This window comes from Dromiciops gliroides, chromosome 1 (genome assembly GCF_019393635.1).
Source record: "Dromiciops gliroides isolate mDroGli1 chromosome 1, mDroGli1.pri, whole genome shotgun sequence".
Lineage (NCBI taxonomy): Eukaryota > Metazoa > Chordata > Mammalia > Microbiotheria > Microbiotheriidae > Dromiciops > Dromiciops gliroides.
The window spans coordinates 278839679-278860468 of NC_057861.1; the positions used below are offsets into that span (position 1 = coordinate 278839679).

General features: G+C 36.3%; 1 pseudogene; it reads left to right on the top strand.

The window, feature by feature from the left end:
- The first annotated feature begins 15194 nt into the window (after positions 1-15194).
- LOC122748399 lies at positions 15195-16814 on the top strand (annotated as a pseudogene).
- The last annotated feature ends 3976 nt before the right edge of the window (positions 16815-20790 follow it).

Below are 20790 nucleotides of genomic sequence, written 5' to 3' on the forward strand. Positions count from 1 at the left end.
GATATCCTCTCTGAGAGATTATCTATAAAAGTTTTCCCTCCAATTTTCTGCATTCCTTCTATTCTTGGCTACATTGGCCCTATTTATGCAAGAAAATTTTAATTTAAAATCAAAATTATCCATTTTATACTTCAACAATGCTCTCACCATCTAATATAGTTTAAAGTCTGATACTGATGAATCTCTTTATTTTATATCTTTCCCCCCTATTTTCTTTGAAATTTCTGACCTTTTATTCTTCCAGATGAACTGTTATTAATTTATCTAATTTGGTAAAATAGTTTTATTAATTTAATTGGTATGGCATTGAATAAATAAACTAATTAGGTAAAATTGTCATTTTTGTTATATTGGCTTCACCTACCCATGAACAATAAATAGAACTCCAATATTTAAAACTGATTTTATTTGTATAAAATGTTTTATGTTTATGTTCATGTAGTTCCTGTGTCTGTTTTGGCAGGTATACTCTCGAGTATTTTATACTATCTAGTTATTTTGAATAGTCTAAAACAATATTAAATAATATTGCTGACACAGTGTAGTTTCCTTATTTTTCTCTTTTAAGAAAATCTAGTTTAGCTTTTACTTTGAGATCATGATTATAACCCCTGCCTGCTTTTTTGGTCTAATATTTAAACATTTTTTGATAATAAACATTTTTTATTTAAAATTTTGAGTTCCAAATTTACCCCTGCCTTTATACATAATAAATTTAACCTCATCTCTTGATTTTATCTTTGTGTATATCTCTTATTTTTATTTTTTTCCTGAAAGCAACATATTATTGAATTCAGATTTTTAATCTGCCATCCATTTCCATTTTATGGGTTAATTCACTGATTCACATTCTAAGCAATAATTACTTGTTGTGTATTTATCTCCTTCCTATTTTTCCTCACCATCCTTCTCACCCTATTTACTCTATCCCTCCTTACTCCTCTAATTTACTTCTACCTGCTACCTTGCCCTCCTATTCCTTAACCTACCATCCTCTCTAAAAGTCCCTCCCTTATTCTACCCTCACACTCCATCCCCTTGTTCTCCTATTTCTTTCTAAATTTAGAAGACCTATACCCATACACACAAGACATATATATCTTCTAAATTTAGAAAGAAATATATATAATATATATGAATATATAATCTAAGTATATTATATACATATACTTGTTTCTTCTATATCAATTCTTCCTTTCATGCCTCATTTTTGTGAGATAATTACTCCTTTTTATTTCTCCTTACAGTTTTATTTTTTTAGAATCACTCCATCATACACAGCTTGGCACAAGCCTTTCTTTCAAATTACTCAAATAATGATGATATTCATGAGTACTGATAACATTTTCATATATAAGAAGCAAACAGTTTGACCTTCTTTAGTCCCTTATAATTGGTCTTTAATGTTTACCACCTGGATTTTATGTCTAATTTTCCATTAAATTCTCCTGTTTTTTGTCACAAATACTTGAAAGTCTTTCAGTTCATTAAATGTTCACTTTTTTCATTCAGGATTATGCTTAACTTTGCTGGGTGAGTTACCCTTGGTTGTAACTCTATCTCTTTTGCTCTATGAAATATAGTATTCTAAGACCCATGGTCCTTTAACATAGTAGCTGCTAGGTCTTATGTAATCCTTATTGTAGCTCCATGATATTAAAATTGTTTTGCTTGCAATATTTTCTCCTTAACCTGGAAACTTTAAAACTTGACTAGGATATTACTGTAAGTTTTCTTCCTGGGGTCTCTTTCAGGTGGTAACCAGTGAATTTTTTGTTTTACTTTGCCTTCAGGGCAATTTTCCTTTATAATTTCTTATAATATTGTATCAAGATTTCTTTTTTGATCGTATCTTTCATGTAGTCCAACTATTCTTCTTCTTCTTCCTTTTTTTTTTTTTGCAGGGCAATGATGGTTAAATGACTTGCCCAGGGTCACACAGCTAGCAAGTATCATGTGTCTGAGGTCAGATTTGAACTCAGGTGCTCCTGAATCCAGGGCCAATTGTCTATCCACTGTACCACCTAGCTGCCTCCCCAACTATTCTATATTATCTCTCAATCTGTTCTCCAGATCAGTTGTTTTTCTGATGAGATGTTTCACATTATCTACTATTTTTCATTCTTTTATTATTTCTTGGTGTCTTATTAATGGCATTAGCTTCCCCTTGCTCAATTCTAGTTTTTAAAGAATTATTTTCTACCTTAAGTTTTTGATTCTCTATTTCCAGTTGACTTTCATGATTTTCCTCATTTTCTTTTTTTGTTTTTATTTTTTCAAATTTTTCCTCTTATTTGATTTCTAAAGTCATTTTTTACATCTTCTAATAACTCTTTTGGGACTTGTGACCATTTGACATTTTTCATTGAAAAAATGAGTGGCTTTTTTAGCTCCACTATCTCCTTCTGTATATGAACCCAGTTTGTCTCTTTCCCCATAGTAGTGTGATGATTGGAATGATGCCACCTGCTGGAGACTTACTGTGGGAAGGCTCCACCATGAGGAAAAGGTGCCTGATGGCAAGCCATGCACCTTTTCTTTGGTGTCAGGAAGTGACCTTTGCTTGTGGGAGGAAGAAGCGGGGAGGCTGGCTCTCTCTCTTTTGTCAGGACTCTGGTGGAGAGTGGAAGTAGAAATGTGCTCTCCCTTTAATAGATAGATGAATCTAGGCCTTTCTTTCTCTCTTCACCAAATTCTTATTCTCCTTAATAAATGCTTAAAAGTCTAAACTCTTGCTAAAGCTTATAATTTATTGGCAACCACTCATTATATATTTTAGACAGACTGGCTGGAATTTTAGTCCCATACAGTAGCTAACTATGGTTAGTTTTTTCTCCTGTGCTTACTCATTTTTATTTTTATTTTATTTTATTTTGTTTTTAGCAACTATTATTCTATGAAGTTCTAGTCCTAAGGTGTGGGGAATGATGCCCCAAACCTTAGATCATTCTTACTGTTATTTTCTGAATTCTGTCTCAGGGCCAAACTTAAGCAGTGCTCTCCACCCATAAGCCAAGGCAAGGGATCCTGGGCGCATTGTCCCGCAAGCATTCTTGCTCCCTGTTTTCCCTCTGTTCACTGCAAAATTCAACTGTCCCCTCAACCCTGGAACTGAAACCAAGGGCTCTGCTCTCCTGAAAGTGCCCAAACTCATCAGGAACCTTGCCTCTCTGCTATTACATTCACTAGACATGTATCTCCTTCTCCTCCATAACCACGACCCAGGACAGCATCAGGTCAACATAGCTGTGGTTGGCAGTCCCTCCACAGTGAAAGGTCCTTCAATCTTCTACTCAGCTGTCTGACCCCCTCACTGTGAGTGAGGTGAAAGTTCCTGAGGCTGGGGTTGCCTCCCAACCCAGATGCCCCCAGGGCACTTTCATCATTGATAAAATGAAGAAGTTGGACTCAGTTTCCAAGATCATCTTCCAGATATAAATCTATGTTTCTATGACAGGTAAATTTTTGTTGGAAGGAATTAAGGAGGACTTCATGGAGGAGGTGGCATCTGAACTAGACTTTGAAAAATGGGTAGAATGTCAGGTAGAATGAAGGTGTTAGAGGGGAAAAAAGTACAATAAGCATAGGGAGATGATAGAAAGCAAAGACATGAAGACAAGAAAGATGCACTGGATGTGTTTGGGAAACAGTGACTAGCCCAGTTCAGTAGAAGCATAAAGAAAATGAAAGACCATGTTCAGGATACTTGGCAGGTTGAACCCCATTGAATGAATAGAAAATTTTGCTTGAGGGAGTTTTTTAAGGAAGACTAGGAAGGAAAGTCTTTTGCAAATTTTTTTAGCTCATTGATAGACATATCATAAAAATGGTTTCCATACATAAACTCTGGGCAGCATTATGGGAATGCCATCAGCAGAATCCATGTGAATATTTGCTCTCAGCTTCTTTGTTATGCTCCTCAGACTCTAATGCCAAGTTGGGGCAGCTAGGTGGTGAAGTGGATAGAGCACTGGCCTTAAAGTTGGGAGCATGTGAGTTCAAATCTCACCTCAGATACTTGCTAGCTTACTAGTAAGTTACTTAACCCCCAATTGCCTTAAACATCCTGGGCCATCTTCAGTCCTCCTGGAAGAAAAAATGAGGTTGGTGACCTTGCATAGCCCTCCCTCACTTAAATCCAATTCAGTGCAAGTTATAACAAAACACTGATGTCATGGTCCTCTTCAAGAATGAAAGACAAACAAGAACAATAACAAGAAATATCAAGTTAGAGGTATATATATATTAGTTTCCTAGCTCTGTCCCCACCTTTTGGTTATTCTTTTTCCCTTCTTATTCAACATGATATGCCCTATTATTCATTTTGCATATGCATAATTAGGACAGAAAAAACACCATTTAATCAAATTAATAGAAGTATTGAAAAATAGAATTATTAAAGAGACAATATTAACTCTAATTTATCCATAACTGTAAACATTAGTCCCCCAATCAAAACGCCCTCCTTATTTTCTGCCCAATCTCCAAGCAAATTGTTCCTTGCATTTCTGAGGACACATAGACAATATAACTTTATTATTTCAAGCTATATGCTAAACTTGAGGGCCAGTGGATATGTTTTCTTTTTCCAAGGAATGTATTACTTTATAGCAAGAAAGGTATTTAGCACTAACCAATAATTACAATATTGCTAAAGACAACAAAGAAGGCAGTTCTTGTATTCTACTGACATTTCCTGGAAAAAATTGATTATCCCCGTTCAGTGATGAGGAACTGGGGTAGGATTCTAGTGGAGGCAATAGTATCATATTCATATGTGTTTTATTAAATCATGCTATAGAGAAGAGCTAAATTAGAAGTTTATATGAAAACAAAAACATTATTTATATGGTAATCATGATGAATGCTTTCTACATGTTTACAGAAAGCAGTATATAGGAAGGTACTTAGAAAGGAGAGAGCACAAACGGAATAAATACTATCCATGTTTATGAAGCATCATTGTAAGGAAGAGATAAAACAGAATGCATGCATTCTGTTCTGTTTAGAAAATATCAATATCCCAGGACATTTTGGAAGAGATTTGTTTTTTTGGAGGGGAGCATTTGTAACATTTAAATCCAAAAATGGTTTTGTAGAAAAGAAGAAAGTAAAAGTATGTGGAAATGAAATTAGATCTAAATAAATTAGAGAAACAACAATTACTCATTGGTAGGTTGAACTAATCTAATAAAAATGACAAGACTATCTAAGTTAGTTTACTTATTCAGTACATTACCAAAAGGTTGCCAAATTACCAAATTAAATTTTCAAAGGGATATTATATAGGAGTAGAAAAATAATAATGAAATTCACATAGAGAAAAAAAGACCAGGAATATAAAAATTAATTATGAACAAATATGGAAAGGAAGAGGATATAGTAGTACCAGATCAGAAACATTAAAATTATTTAGTAATGGTTGAAAAAAAGGAAGATTTATCAGTAGAACCCATTCCCCAACATATGGAAGCAAACAGTAGCAAAATGTTCAGTGAATCCATGGACCTGAGTAATGGGTGGAAAGACTTACTATTTGACAAAAATTGTTGGGAAAACTACAAAAGTCACTTCTGTACTAAAGTTATTCATAAGACTTCACTTACAAACTTCATAAGGTTTAGACCGAGGCATTATATCCTACACCAAATGACCTAGATGTAAAAGGTCAATTCACAAACCCTAGAAGAGCAATGAAAAAATGACCTTTCAGACCTATTGACAGGGAAGAGTTCATGACTAAACAATTGATAAAGAGAATCATACGTGATAAAAATGTATGTTTGAATATATAAGATTTTAAAAATTTTGTACAAATAAATCTAATTTAATAATAATTAGAATGGAAAGAGGTAATTGAGAAAAATTGCAGCAAGTTTCTGTGATAAAGATCTAATTTTCCAGATTTGTAAAGAATTGATTCAAATTTATAAAACTAAGAACCATGCCATAATATAAAAATGGTCAAATGGTATGAATGGTAATTTTTCAAAGCAAGAAATTCAGGTTATCAACAACCATATGGAAAAATTATCCAAATTATTAAGAAATATAAATTAAAATAATTTTGATGCCCTACCTCACATGTACTAACTTATGTAGAATGAAATAAGCAGAACTATTAGAACAATTTTTACAATGACAACATTATAGAGAAAAACAACTTCAAAAGACTTTAGAACTCTCATCATGTAATGATAAGCCACAGATCCAAAAGAATGAAGATGAAACACTCCAATCATCTTCTGAAAGAGAGGTTATGGAATTAAAATGCAAAAGAGATATATATTTTGGGACATAGCCAATATGGGGATTTGTTTTGCTGAACTATGCATCCATGCATCAAATATTTTTATTTTAATTTTTAAAAATTGCTCAATTTGAGGGGGATAGAGGGAGGGACAGATTAATACAAAAGAAAAAAGGATATTTCTGCTTTATGCTACATTAAATCAAATTTATTGCTGTGCAGTGGTATTGCTCTGAATTAATAGGCAATGAAACTTGCAGCCAAAGAGGAATGATGAAAACACATTACATCATCTTGTTAATGAAAAAAGGTCTTTCAATGCATTGCCTTGATATAGTAGCACTGCTACTGATATTACTGTTATTGAGAATCAATGATGATTATTTTTTTGAAAACAATAATGGGGGGCAGCTAGGTGGTACAGTGGATAAAGCACTGGCTCTGGATTCAGGAGGACCTGAGTTCAAATCTGGCCTCAGACACTTGACATTTACTAGCTGTGTGACCCTGGGCAAGTCACTTGGCCCCAGTTGCCTCATAAAAAAAAAGAAGAAGAAGAAGAAAAAGAAAAAAACACAATAAAACAAAAATGTGTTAAGTAGACAAAATTTAAAGTGTACACCATTTGTATTTTTAAATCACTGTATTGTTAGATACATGTTGAGAAATAGAAACAAAACTACAAGTTTAATATTTTAAAAATAAAAACTAAAGTGGTATACAACCATTGCGGGATGACTAAACAAATTAGGGCATATGAACACAATGAGATTTTATTACGCCACAAAAAAATTATGAGCTAGGTGTGGTAATGTGCATCTGTAATCTCTTCTTCTAGAGGATACTGAAGCTGGAGCTCAGCCATTCTTGGCTAAGCTGACATTAAATTTGGCACCAAAATGGGGAAACTCCAGGCACAGGGGTCAGCCAGGATGACTAAGAAGGGGCTAACAGAACTAAAACAGAGGAAGTAAGTAATGATATTGGGCCCATGAATGTCTGCTGAACTTCCAGTCTGGGCAAATATAGGGAGATGTGGTTTCAAAAAAAGAAAAGAAAAGAAAAAAAAAGAAGAAATGGACAGTTTCAAAGGAAACTGGGAAGTCTTTTATGTGCTGATAGAGAGAAGTGAGCAGAACCAGGAGAACAACGTATGCAAGGCCAACACAATTATAAAGGAAAATGATTTTGAAGGACCGTAGAACTCTGATTCATGCAATGGGAAATCATGATTCCTGAGGATTCAAGATGAAGCATGCTATGCATCTCCGAGAGAGAGGTGATGGACTCAAACCAAGAATGAGACACACATTTTTGAACATAGACAATGAGAAAATTTGCTTTGTGCAACTATGATTATATACTATGAAGGTTTTTCCTTTGTTTTTCATTTGGTTGTAAAAAGAGGGGGGAGTGAAAGGCAGAGAAAATAAATGCTTGTTAATCAGAAAAACAATAAATTTAAAAAGAAAGGCATGGAGGTCTGGAAAGTAGAAAGGGTAATAAAAATAAGTAAACTTGTTAAGAACAGAAGAGTCACCCTGTTACAAGCACTGACTGCCTAAAAGATTGTTTTTGTTTATCTGTATGTCTGGATTGATAATAAATTGGAGGGGGGGAATGGGTAGAACATAAGAAGTGTAGCACTATAAGGAAATATATGGACAAGACATATCTTCATCTAAGTCAATTGTAGAAAGAGTAGGAAAGGGGAAAATACACAAATAACAGATCAAAGTATACAAGATGGAAGTATATCTGATTAGGGCAAAGGTGACATGAGAAGAAAGATGTCAGATACAATGTAAAGATTTACCGAGGGACACAGTAGGATGTATTGGGAAATGGAAGGAAGGGACAGTTTGCAGAGTGATGAAGGTCAAGTCAAAAAATTAGGCCAAAGGAAATATAAAAATACTGCCTTTTTCCCCCTCAAACATATTTGGAGAAAGGTGAAATGAACAAAACTCAGGAAAACTTTGGGATTCACTTTAAGATACTATAATGACAACTGGGAAGAAGACAGTGAGGTTTGTAGAGTTCCTAAGACAAAACAAAGTCATTGCAACAGGAGGACTCACATAAGAATTCTCTCAAGAAATCACTACTTGGGGGTAAACTTGGGAGGGTATCCAGACACCATTTTTGAAAAAGGAGAATTGATAGATTCCATGACAAAAGGCAATATTACACAATGCAAGGAACACTGGCTTTGGCATTAGATAATCTCACTTTGAATCCTGCCTTTGTAATTTACTACCGATGTGACCTTGGATTAAGTCACTTAACTTCTCTGAGCATTAGCTTTCTCATCTACAAATTGAAGGAATTGGATGACATGACCCATAAGGTCCCTTCCAGTCATTTTTCTATGATCCTATTACCCTATGGCTATTTTGACTTTTGGAAAGAGAGGGAAGGCATCACTAATTTTTGGTTCTGTCACATGTGGACAACAAACTCTTTGCAGAAATTTTATTGCAAAGTGAGCAACTGGCTAAATTTCTAAGGTGGCCCACGCCTGTAGAATGATAAAATGTCTCCATAAAAGAAATAGTGGACAACACTGGAAGGGGGAAAACACTTAAATTGGCTAATGATTCTGGATGAAGAGAAGACAATTGATAGAACAACAGAATCATTTCAAAACAACACAAAACCTCTGGGTTATCATGAAGGTCTTTGAGACCTATAGAGGTAGTCAAGGGACACTGGAAAGTAGATACATCCAGGAGGAGGTTATTGTAATTGTCTTGTTCCTGAGGGTACAAAGTAAAGTGATGATGGTGGGAATAAAAAAGAAGGGCCAGATTTGAGAGCTATTTTAGAGATAAAATCCACAGAAGATGATACCAATATTTTAAATGTAGGCAAATGGAAAACTTCATTTGTAGGAACAACTAATGAATTTGTAGGTAAGAATGCCACACAGTCATGGGAATATAAAGTTTGTCTCTTTGTAACATCATTCTGCTGGCCAAACTTATTTTAGCCCTTGAAATTTTTAATGTAATATACTTCTAGAAACTACTACATGATACCACACTGGTTTTATTCAGAGAGGCAACTTGGGATTGAAATTCAATAAAACTGATAGACCATAAAATTCAATAAATATAATTTGATTTATAACAAGGACTTAAAAAGATAGATGATAGATTTACTTAAAATGGATGATCCTCCCCACAGCCTCCATATTTTCTTTGGCAGCAATTCTGGGACAGAAAGACATTTCACAAAACTGCCAAACCTTGGGTAAGCCAGCTCCACATAGGCTACTTATTTGTGCCCATGGTCCTAAACAACAGTCAAACCCTGAGGTGAGAATCTTTATCTCCTTAAAGGGAAACTGTTAGCTTAGGTAAAATAAATGCTATTTCTATCATATGCCGTTCCTTGGTGGAAGGGCTCTAAAGTCCTTTGGGGGAATTTCCACTCTTTAAATGGGTGACCTTTAAAAATCTGATCTTGGCAAGAAATGTGAGTAAAAAGATGGGTTGGTCACTTGGTGACAGAGAGGGATAAGTATATTGACTAGCCATATCCTCATGATATCAAGAGAACTTGAAAAAGTTCCTAACACATTGGGTAGATTCCTGTGACTAACTTGTGGGAAGACATGGACAAAGATTACATAGGATAGACAGGTATAGATGAGTTGCAATCTGTATCATTGGGAAGATAAAGAGATGGGGAAAAGCATTTACATGGCACCTATTATGTATCAGACACTATGTTAAGTGCTTTTAAAAAAGTTTTATTTAATTCAATCCTTACAAAAACCTTCCTATTTTCATCCTCATTTTACAGTTGAGAAAACTGAGTCAAACAGATGTTAAGTGACTTGTCCAGAATCACACAGCTCGAAAGTATCAGAGGCTAGATTTAAATTGAGGACTTCTTGACTCTAGGCCCAATACTATCTACAACAACTAACTCATTGTATGGAACACCTCTGATTAATGACATCCTTACAGGTTCTCAGAAAAAATATATAGTCAGAAACAATTGCAACTGGTCTATTTTCTTCACAGAAATAGAAAATTGCTAGTGACTAATACAGAATATTTTTTTAAATTGACAAGTGTGTTTACAGTTTGTTTTAAAGGAAAAGTGAATTGGAAAAAGAATTTAGGATTCTATCTTTCATTCTGAAACTGGAATGGGCTAGGTTGAATGGCTTGAAAGAGACTAGGTAACAGTAATTTTGTTTTTTGGCATATTATGATAGAAATGGAAGAATGGTCTCTATCAACTCCTTTACGTAACCCTCCTCTGTTGTCTTGGAGTTATGACATTCTACTTTTCAAATCCATGCACTACTTTCTCTTCTTCCTGTCCTTATTTAAAATGCTAGTAAATACTAAAACAGGCAACAGGACAAATGGGTTTTGTATAGGAAAATGCAAAGAAAAAAGGAAACCAATTGCAAAAAAGTAAGAAAACAAGTCAATTCTTCTTTCTATAACTTATCCTAAAGTATATTTAAAGTACTGCATAACATTTTCCATTAAACCTTTCCATACTTAATACTATGATGATACAGTGAGGGGAAAAAAAAAAGAGTCAGGCCCTGAATTCAAATCCTAGCTTTGCTATTCACTCCCTGGGTGAGTATAGGTGTCTTAACCTCTCTGGGTTTTAGTTTAAAATTAGACTTTTTGAACTAGACTATGTTTTTTCATATTTTATATATATATATATATATACATACATACATACATACATACATACATACACGCATATCTCCCCATATATGTATATATACATATGTGTTTGTGCGTGTATATGTATGTATGTATCCCCTCATAATAAAAACCTTCTTAAGTCTTCCAGTTGGGAAAGAGCATAGAGTTTTCAATACTAAGGGAAATCAGGAACTATTGATAATACAGATAATGGTCAGTTTCCTTTTGTGGACAATGATATTTTTGGCTTTTTGGCTAACAACTAGGGTTGATAGGTGCTATATGTATAGTATATAATATGGGTATATTGTCCTATTTTCAATTGTGTCAAAGCTCAGCCAAAGGAATCTCTCTCATCCTCTATTCAGAATGATTCCTTAATCTGAATTCCATCTTTCCATTTCCGTAATCTGTTTTTAATACCTGCAATCTTTCCTAGAATCCTCTGATCACTTTACTTGCCCCTCCAATCTAATGAGTAGTCAACTACCCCTTTTCTCCATATGCTACAATTCCTTTAACTTATCCTCTAGGATCCTCATTCTATTGAGGGAGAACTTCCATTGTTCTAGAATGTTTTCAACAAATCCATTTCATATGTATAAGAAGCCTAGCTCACAGCTTTTTGTGGAATCTTTTTTGACATGATATAACAAAAATGTGTCTTTGAAATTATAAACCAATGTGTGAAGAAACAATTATTAGAAGACTATTTTAATTATTCTGAGTATCTTTCTGAATGAAATGAAAACTTCCAAGTCCAGCTGAAATTTCAACTCAAACTCAACAACTGTAGTATAAAGGCACCCATAAGCTTCTTGTTATGAGGTGGACCATCATTATCTAAGTAAACTGTATTTGGAGCAGGCAACTTGGCATTAAGTTCACAGCTGCAAGTGTTTTTCTGTGGACTCTCATCATTGTTGATTGAAAGTTCCCAGGAGGAAGATAAAGCCTTCCTCCACCCCCAGCATTATATTAGCTACAGAAGAAATGTAATCTTTGAGATTTTAATTCATCTGTCAGAAGTGATAGCAGGAAAAGTTTTTGTGATTGCTTGATTAGCATCAGTTACATTTTACCACATGGGCTGAGACACTTCAATCGCCTGTTTCCAAGTTTGGCTAGTTCTTGAGCTTGCCTTAGTCATTGCCCATTCTTTCAAACAATATACAAACTTCCTTTCTTCCTTCACAAATATTGCTCTGTCATTCTTAAAAACAACATTCTGGACTTGGAGATGATAACCAAACATTTGCTCCAACAGATCAGAGGAAACAGAAGCAGTGGACACAAATTAGAAATATTATACAGATATTCCTTGAGCTAATGCTCCATATTTATCTGAATATATGCCTCCTTTACTCCAGCTAATCCAAGAAAGCAACCAAGCTGTTCTAGGCTGATGGCATCACCTGGTGGCCACTTATAGGTAACTCTTTGAACTAATAAGTTTCCCCACTACTTGCTTTCTTTACCATCACAGGGATCCTGCCAACATAATGTACCTCCATTTCTCTCATATCTTACTCATGACTAGGTTAATCTTTTATATCTAATGACATATCCTTTTAAAATTCAGTTCTTATTCTCCACCTTTTAACTCCTTGCCTACTTAGTTCAGGAAATTCTCTTTTTATTTTTCCTCTTTCCTTTATTTGTTTCATTTTACTCACACCAAGACGCACCAAGTAACAGGACCAGCAAGACTAGTAGAAGAATTAAGGGCAGGGAACCAGGAAAATAAGAGGTAACTGACAGGGGCTTTAGGTGAAGCAGGCAATAGATCCAGTTCTTTTTCTTAATAAAATTTTGTACTTTTTGTTTAACAAGCACTCATTTCTCCCTCCCCCCCCCCCCAATTACCTCCACCAGTGGAAAAAGAGTCCCTTGTAACAGATATGCATAATACAACCAAATTCACATTTTAATCATGTTCAAAAATGTACATCTCTTTCTGTATATTTAGTTCATTTCCCTTTTTTTCAGAAGTCTGTAACATGCTTCATCACTGGGCCTCTAGAACCATGTTGTTCATTACCTTGATTAGAATTCACAAGTATTTAAAAAGAATTCACAAGTATTTAAAAGTTGTTTATTTTTACAATGTTGCTATTACGATACAATTTTTTCTCCTGGTTTTGCTCACTTCAATATTCCCAGGCTTCTCTGAAACTGTCCTCTTTGTGTTTTCTTGTGATACCTAGTCAGTAAATCAATAGACAGTTATTAAATAGATACTATGTAGCAAGAACTGTGCTAAGTCATGGAGATACAAAAAGAGGCAGAAGACTGTCTTTCCCTCGAGGAGCTCACAATCTAATGGGGGAGATAGCAAGAAAACAAATATGTATAGACAAGCTATAGACAACATTACATTTAAAAAATTATACTGTTTTACTTACCTCTGAAAATAAGAGGGTAAAACTAGGAGCAATTGGTAGAAAGTTCAAAGAGGAAACATTTTGTCTGAAATAGCAATAAAATATATAGCCATTTATATCATGCTTTAAAGTTTGCAAAACATTTTACAAATATTTCATTTTATCCTCACAACAATCCTAGGAGGAAGGTGATTTTATTATCCATATTTTATAGATGAAGGAACTGAGGCCAATATTTGTTATGGTCAAAATAAGGTAAATGGAGACACAAAGTTCTGAGCATGAGCAATTTATTAGTAAAGTGCAAATATGCCAATGAATAGCATCTCAGCTTCTTCAGCAAAGCTAAAACCCTGAATGAGGGGGGACAATTCTTTTTTGTAGGTTTTTGGGGAGTATAGAACAAAGCAGAGCTTTGTGGGCAAGGAACAAGTTATGATTGATTACAAGAGCTCAAAGTCATGAATGGTATAATCAACATGATTGATTGGGAATTGGGAGTGAAGGGCTAGCAACAACTCCCTTCTATCTTCCTGTGACTAATAAATATTGTTTGAGTTCACCTGTGAATTTAGAGATAGTGGACGATAGATAGATAGATAGATAGATAGATAGATAGATAGATAGATAGATAGATAGATAGATAGATAGATAGATAGGAAACCAAATATACTTGAATGATAGCTTAGTAGTATAAAGATACTAGACCAGACTTCCTGGTGTCCCCCAAGCATAACAGATTTCCTTGAGTCAAGAATAGAACAGTGATTAGCGAGAGAATTTGGATTCTTAACTAATTACAGGCCAACTGAATTTCTGTACCAAGTTTGGAGACAAAGAACCATGATTTAGGAAGTTACAGGAAAAAAATTATTTACCTATAAATAGCACAAATAAAAAAAAAGATATGGGATCAATTAAATCATCTCAGACCGAATGTCTTGCTCAAGGTCAAACAGGTTGTAAGTGTCTGGGACCAAATTTGAAACCAGCTCTTTCTGACTTCAGGTTCAGTGCTCCACCCACTGTACCAGCTTACAGCTACCCTAAAATGGAATGGGCTTCCTTGGGATGTAGGGTTTTTCCTTTCATTAGAGATTTTGAAACAAAGGCCACTTGTTGGATGTGTTTTAGTGGTGATTCTTTTTTTTTTCTTTTTAATAGTGGTTGCTCCAGATGACTACTGAGGTAACTTCCAACTTTGAAATTCTATGATTTTGTGCATATGAGGGCTATGGTCTAGTAACTTCTATGGTAAATGATCAAGAAGTCACAACAAAGATAATTTTAAATCAATTTTGTTATTTTTATAATTTGTTTAAGTACAAGAATTGTAACTGTGTTGTTTTCTACTATTTTGTATTGCATATGTACTTTATTATTTGACAGGTGAAACTAAATGTGTGTGGTTACCCTATCTGTCCTTTTGTGGGGAAAGCTAACTAGGACAACAGTTTAACGGTTTAGGTATTAAACATTTATTAAAATATATTAGAAGTGAACAAAGGGGGTAGCTAGGTGGCACAGTGGATAAAGCACTGGCTCTGGATTCAGGAGGACCTGAGTTCAAATCCGGCCTCAGACACTTGACACTTACTAGCTGTGTGACCCTGGGCAAGTCATTTAACTCCCATTGCCCCTCAAAAAAAAAAAGTTAACAAAGAGGGCCTGTGTTCTACTCTGCCTATCTCGGCAGGTGCCAAGGGACCAGAGGAGGGCAGCGGAGTCCCAGGCTGGGCAGCTGGGGCCACAGAGGTACCTGAAGAGCAGGAGCTTCCTGAAGGCCCTGCTGCTGCAGCTACTCCTCCCTTCTCCAGTCTGGGGTGGCCCCAGGGGCGACCCAGAGGGACACTGGGGAGCCGGGGCTATGAAATGAGGTTCAAGCGAGGGAGTCTGGTCACCCTGCTGACACTGGGTGCCTTCCTCTCCCTTTTCTGGCTCAGCGATGAATGGGGTCGTCAGAGAGGAAATGATGCTAAAACTTATAAAAACCAGATTTTGAAGTTTCAGGAAAGACTGCTACTTTTACAAAAAGAAAGTAAAGAAAGATGTCTGCAGTTGCTGAATGTCTTGAATAAGATCAAATGTACCACTTCAGAAAGAACAGTCCCTGCCACAGAACTTGAAGGTTTGTTCTAGTAAAGGTGATACAAATTTGAAAACCCTTGGATTTTCCAGCTTAATCTTCATGAAGCTCAGCAGCCTTTATTACCATCTGCCTCATCTAAGGGCTCATGAAAACAATATTTATCCAAATATAATCTTTGGGAAAAACAGAACAGGCTTGTCTGTGGTGATGGGTATTCCCACCATCAAAAGAGAAAAACAAAGTTACCTGATACAAACCCTGAATTCTCTCTTCTTCCAAATGTCCACATTAGAAGAGGAGGATTGTCATGTTATTACCTTTGTGACTGATGTTGATGAATCTTATGTTAACAATCTTGCAAAAATGGCCAAAGATAACTTCCCCAAAAAAGTGTATTCTGGAGCCTTAGAGATGATTTCCCCACCAGCCCTTTATTATCCATCCTTTTCAGACATCAAGTGAACACTTGGGGACTCAGAAGAAAGAGTAAGGTGGAGGACTAAACAAAACCTGGATTACAGCTTCATGATGCTATATGCCCAAGATAAGGGCAAGTTTTACCTGCAGCTAGAAGATGATATCATAGGCAAACCAAGTTACTTTTCGGCAGTTAAGCATTTTGCACTTAGTCAAACCTCTGATTGGCTTGTGCTCGAATTCTCAAGGCTTGGGTTTATTGGAAAGCTGTTTAAAACCAAGAACTTACCTTTGATAGTGCAATTTTTAATAATTTTCTACAAAGATAAGCCCATCGATTGGCTTTTGGATCATTTATTCTATGTGAAAATATGTCATCCAGAAAAAGATAACCATGTCTGTGAGAAGCAAAAGCAGAAACTACGTATTCAACATTAACCTTTTCTCTTTCAACACATGGGAAAGTATTCATTATTGCTGGGAAATATACAGAACTTGAAAGATGCTGATTTTGAAAGATTCATATTAAAACCATTCCATTCCCATCCATTGGTGAGCCTGAGTACTTCTTTAAAAGCCCATGATACATATTCTTTGGAAAAGGCTTATCTAAAAAGAGGGATTTTCTGGGCTATCTCTCCAAAAGCTGGGGACTATATCTCATAGAGTTTCATAATCATTGTAACATAAAGGAAGTATGGTTTTGCAAATGGAAATTTTGAAACATCTGGAGATAAGCTGTTCAATACCATTGTAGAAATCTTACCCTGAACAAGAAACAGATTTTTTTGTCAATTGTTAAGAAATGGAAGTGACTACAAGCAACCAACAATGTTTTTTTTTTTTAAATAGATACATTGGAAGATGGAATAGCACATAGGTACATCAATCCTGCCATAGGAAAAATCAAGACTTTTTTGGTTAACGTGCTGTTGGGTTCACCTGTGTAGGCTATACTGGGTGAGATATTTATCAAGGCCACTTGAAATAAAAACCTTGAAGAGATATATTCAGAACTCTTAACTGATAGACTACCTTGAAAATAAGACCATCTCTTGTTAGGAACAAATAATTATCTGGAAATAACACTGAGGGGAAAAAACTTGCAAGAATGGCTTTGAAAATGTCAATTTGAGGTTTCGTGGGTTTTTTTTTAATAAAAAATTTTAAACCTTTTTATGCAGAATATTTTTTGCCTTAGAGAACTTGAATAATAAGCAGGTATGTGTAATATAAAAATAATGAAGTCAGGAACCTTTTTAAATGAAGAAATAAATATATTTATTCATTTAAATAAGAAAAAAAGAAGTTAACAAAGAGAGGACAAGGGTCTCTGAAAGAATAGGAAAACCCTACATCAAACCACTCCTAGTTCAGTTGCCAACCCCCACAAGGTTCCAACCACCACTGAAAACAACCACTGCTTCACACCACTGCTTCAAGCTGATTCATATTGAGAATGGTCTCATGTTGCATGTGAGGTAATTTCAGGACACTGGAACCTTAGAAAGGTCAACCCATGATCTCACAGCAGGGGGCCTCTGGTAATATTAATAATATACTCACACTCCCCCCCTGTGCTCCATTAAGAAACAGAGTTTCTCGGGCCAGCTAGTAGCACAGTGGATAAAGCACAGGCTTTAGATTCAGAAGTACCTGAGTTCAAATCCAGCCTCAGACACATGACGCTTACTAGCTGTGTAACCCTGGGCAAGTCACTTAACCCCCTCATTGCCCCACCAAAACAAACAAACCAAAATCAACAAACAAACAAAAGAAAGAAACAAAGTTTCCTGAAATGCAGCAATAACAGAGGGGTGAAGCCAAGATGGTGGAGGAGAGGCTATGATTCCCACAAACTCCAGATAAACCCATCCACTCACTCCCAAATAATACCATAAAAAACCAAACAACCCAAAGCAGCCTAATGCACATAAGAACAGAGTGAGACTATTTTTCAGCAAAAGAGGGCAATTGTTATCACCTGCTATAATGGCTGAAGCAGCTCAGGGCGTGGTCCAGACTCAGTCAGACTTCTGAGTTCTTCCAGTGCCAGTGGCTTCTTCTGAGGCTCAGCTCAAGGACCAGTGAGGACATTCAGTGGCAGGTCAGGTTGAGTTGAAGTGCCTGCAGTCTATGCTGGAGTTGGAGGAAAATGCTCTGGTTCAGAACCAGTAGGCCGAATCAAGTGGTGGTGGCCCAGTGGGGGAGGGACACATGCATGCAAAGCTCTGACAATAGATAATCAGATTTCAATCAGACTTCTGTTTCCAGGCCAAAGAAAGTGGCAGAGGTTACTCACAGGGCAGGCAGATTGAGAAGAAGCACTACACTTTAAGAAGGAGTTAAAGACAAGAAATAGGTGGCCAAGATGAGCAGGCAGAGAAATCAGCAGATCATCAAAAAGTCTTTGGTGGAAAGGTAGACCAGAATACCACCCTCAGAGAAAAAGAAAATAATAACAAAGTCAAAGCTCCAACATCTAAAGCTTCCAAGAAAAATATGAACTGGTCCAGGACATGGAAGCACTCAAAAGGGACTTTGAAATAAAGTAGGAGAGATGGAAGGAAGATTTAGAGAGATAGAGGAAAGAATGGAAAGAGAAATAAGAGCAATGCAGGAACATCATGAGAAAAAGTCAATAGGAAAGGACATAGAAAAGTTCTCTCAAGAAAATAATTGCCTAAGAATTAGGATTGAACAAATGGAAGCTAGTGACTTTATGAGAAACCAACGACACAGTAAAACAAATCCAACTGAGTAAAAAAATAGAGGGTGGGGTGGCTAGGTGGTGCATTGGGATAGAGCACTGGCCCTGGAGTCAGGAGTACCTGAGTTCAAATCCGACCTCAGACACTTAGTAGCTGTGTGGACCCTGGGGAAGTAACTTAACCTCAATTGCCTAACTTAAAAAAAATAGAGGGTGATATGAAATATCTCCTTGGACAAAACAGATGACATTGAAATAGATCCAGGAGAGATAATTTGAAAATCATTAGACTACCTGAAAACCATGACCAAAATAAGAGTTTAGACAGCATCTTCCAAGAGATTGTCAGGGAAAATTGCCATGATATTCTAGAAGCAGATGGTAAAATAGAATTTGAAAGAATCCACCAATCACCTCCTGTAAGAGGATCCCAAAGGAAAACTTCCAGGAATATTGTAGCCAAATTGCAGAGCTCCCCAGGTCAAGGAGAAAATCCTGCAGCAGCTAGTTAAAAAGGAATTCAAATACATGTGGAGCTCAATAAGGATAAATCAAGATCTAGGAGCTTCTACATTAAAGACTGAAGGGCATGGAGTATGATATTTCCAGAGGGCAAAGTAACTGGGACTTCAGCCAAAAATCACATACCCAGCAAAACTGACTATAATCTTTCAGGGGGAAAAATGGGACTTCAATGAAAAAGAGGACTTTTAGGCATTTGTGATGAAAAGACCTGAATGAATAGGAAAATTTTACTTTCAATACAAGACCCCTAGAGAAGCATAAAAATGTAAACAGGAAAAAGAAATCATGAGGGATATTAAAAGATTAAACTATTTACAATTCCTACATGTGAAGATAAATACTCCTAACTCATAAGATCTTTCTCAGTATTAGGCAGCTGAAAGGAATATACTTAGAGGGAACAGTTATCAATTGAATATGAAGGGATGAATAACTGTAAAGCATTTATTTTTTGTTTATCCCTTGTTTTTTTTCTGGAACATGCAGGGTGGGGTTGCTTATATCAAGGGCCAGATTTGGGCTCGGGGCCTCCTGGTTCTAGGGCTGTGCTTTGTCCACTGTGGCACCTAGCTGACCTATGATGACATCTTCAAAATAAAGTTAACATGTAAGAGGATGCACTGGAAGAAAGGGAAAGGGAGAAGTGGATTGGGGGAAAGTAGTTCACATAAAAGAAATAATAAAAAGCTTATGGAGTAGAAGGGAAGATCGGTGAAGGAGTGGGGGAGTGAGAGAGCCTAACTCTTATCAGAATTTGGCTCAAAGAGGGGCGGCTAGGTGGTGCAGTGGATAGAGCACCGGCTCTGGAGTCAGGAGGACCTGAGTTCAAATCCGGCTCAGACACTTAACACTTACTAGCTGTGGACTCTGGGCAAGTCACTTAACCCCAATTGCCTTCACTAAAAAAAAAAAAAAAGAATTCTCTCAAAGAGGGAAAATACACACTCAAGAAGGGATAGTAATATATATTGCCCTGTGGGAAAGTGGGAGGGAAGGAGTTACAGGAGGGGGGAGGTGTAAGGGCATAAAATTCTAGCTATACTCGTCTAAAAATATCTAGTGAGTGGTCGCCATAAATTATAAGCTTTAGTAAAAGTTAGACCTTTTAAGCATTTATTAAGGAGAATAAGAATTTGGTAAAGAGAGAAGGAAAGGCCTAGATTCATCTATCTATTAAAGGGGAGAGAGCATTCCTAGCTCCCTTCTCCACCAGATTCTTCAGGAAAGAGAGTGAGCCAGCGCTCCAGCCTCCCCCCTTCTTCCTCCCACCAGCAAGCATCACTTCCTGACACCAAAGAAAAGACTCATGGTCCTGCCCTCAGAGGCCCTCTCCTCATGTAGGAGTTTTCCTACAGTAAGTCTCCAGCAGGTGGCGTCATTCAATCGGTAACAGAGAGGCAATCGAAGGAAGAGCAGATTTGGCGAGAGGGCAGTAAAAAGTAAAATACTTTTGAGGAGGGATAGGATAAAGAAGATAGATATAGAGTAATATCAGGCGGGAGGGATTAAGATGGAGGGAATACAGTTAACAATAATAACTGTGAAAGAAATTATGAGCAGGATGCTGTCAGAAGGACGTATGAAAAATGCAAACCATCCACAGAGATAGAAACTGATGGTATCTACATATAGATTGAGAATAATTTTATTTGTTAGCTCCTCTTTCTAAAGGTAGTTGGCTATCTTCTTTCACAACCTGACTAATGAGAAATGTTTTGCATAAGTAA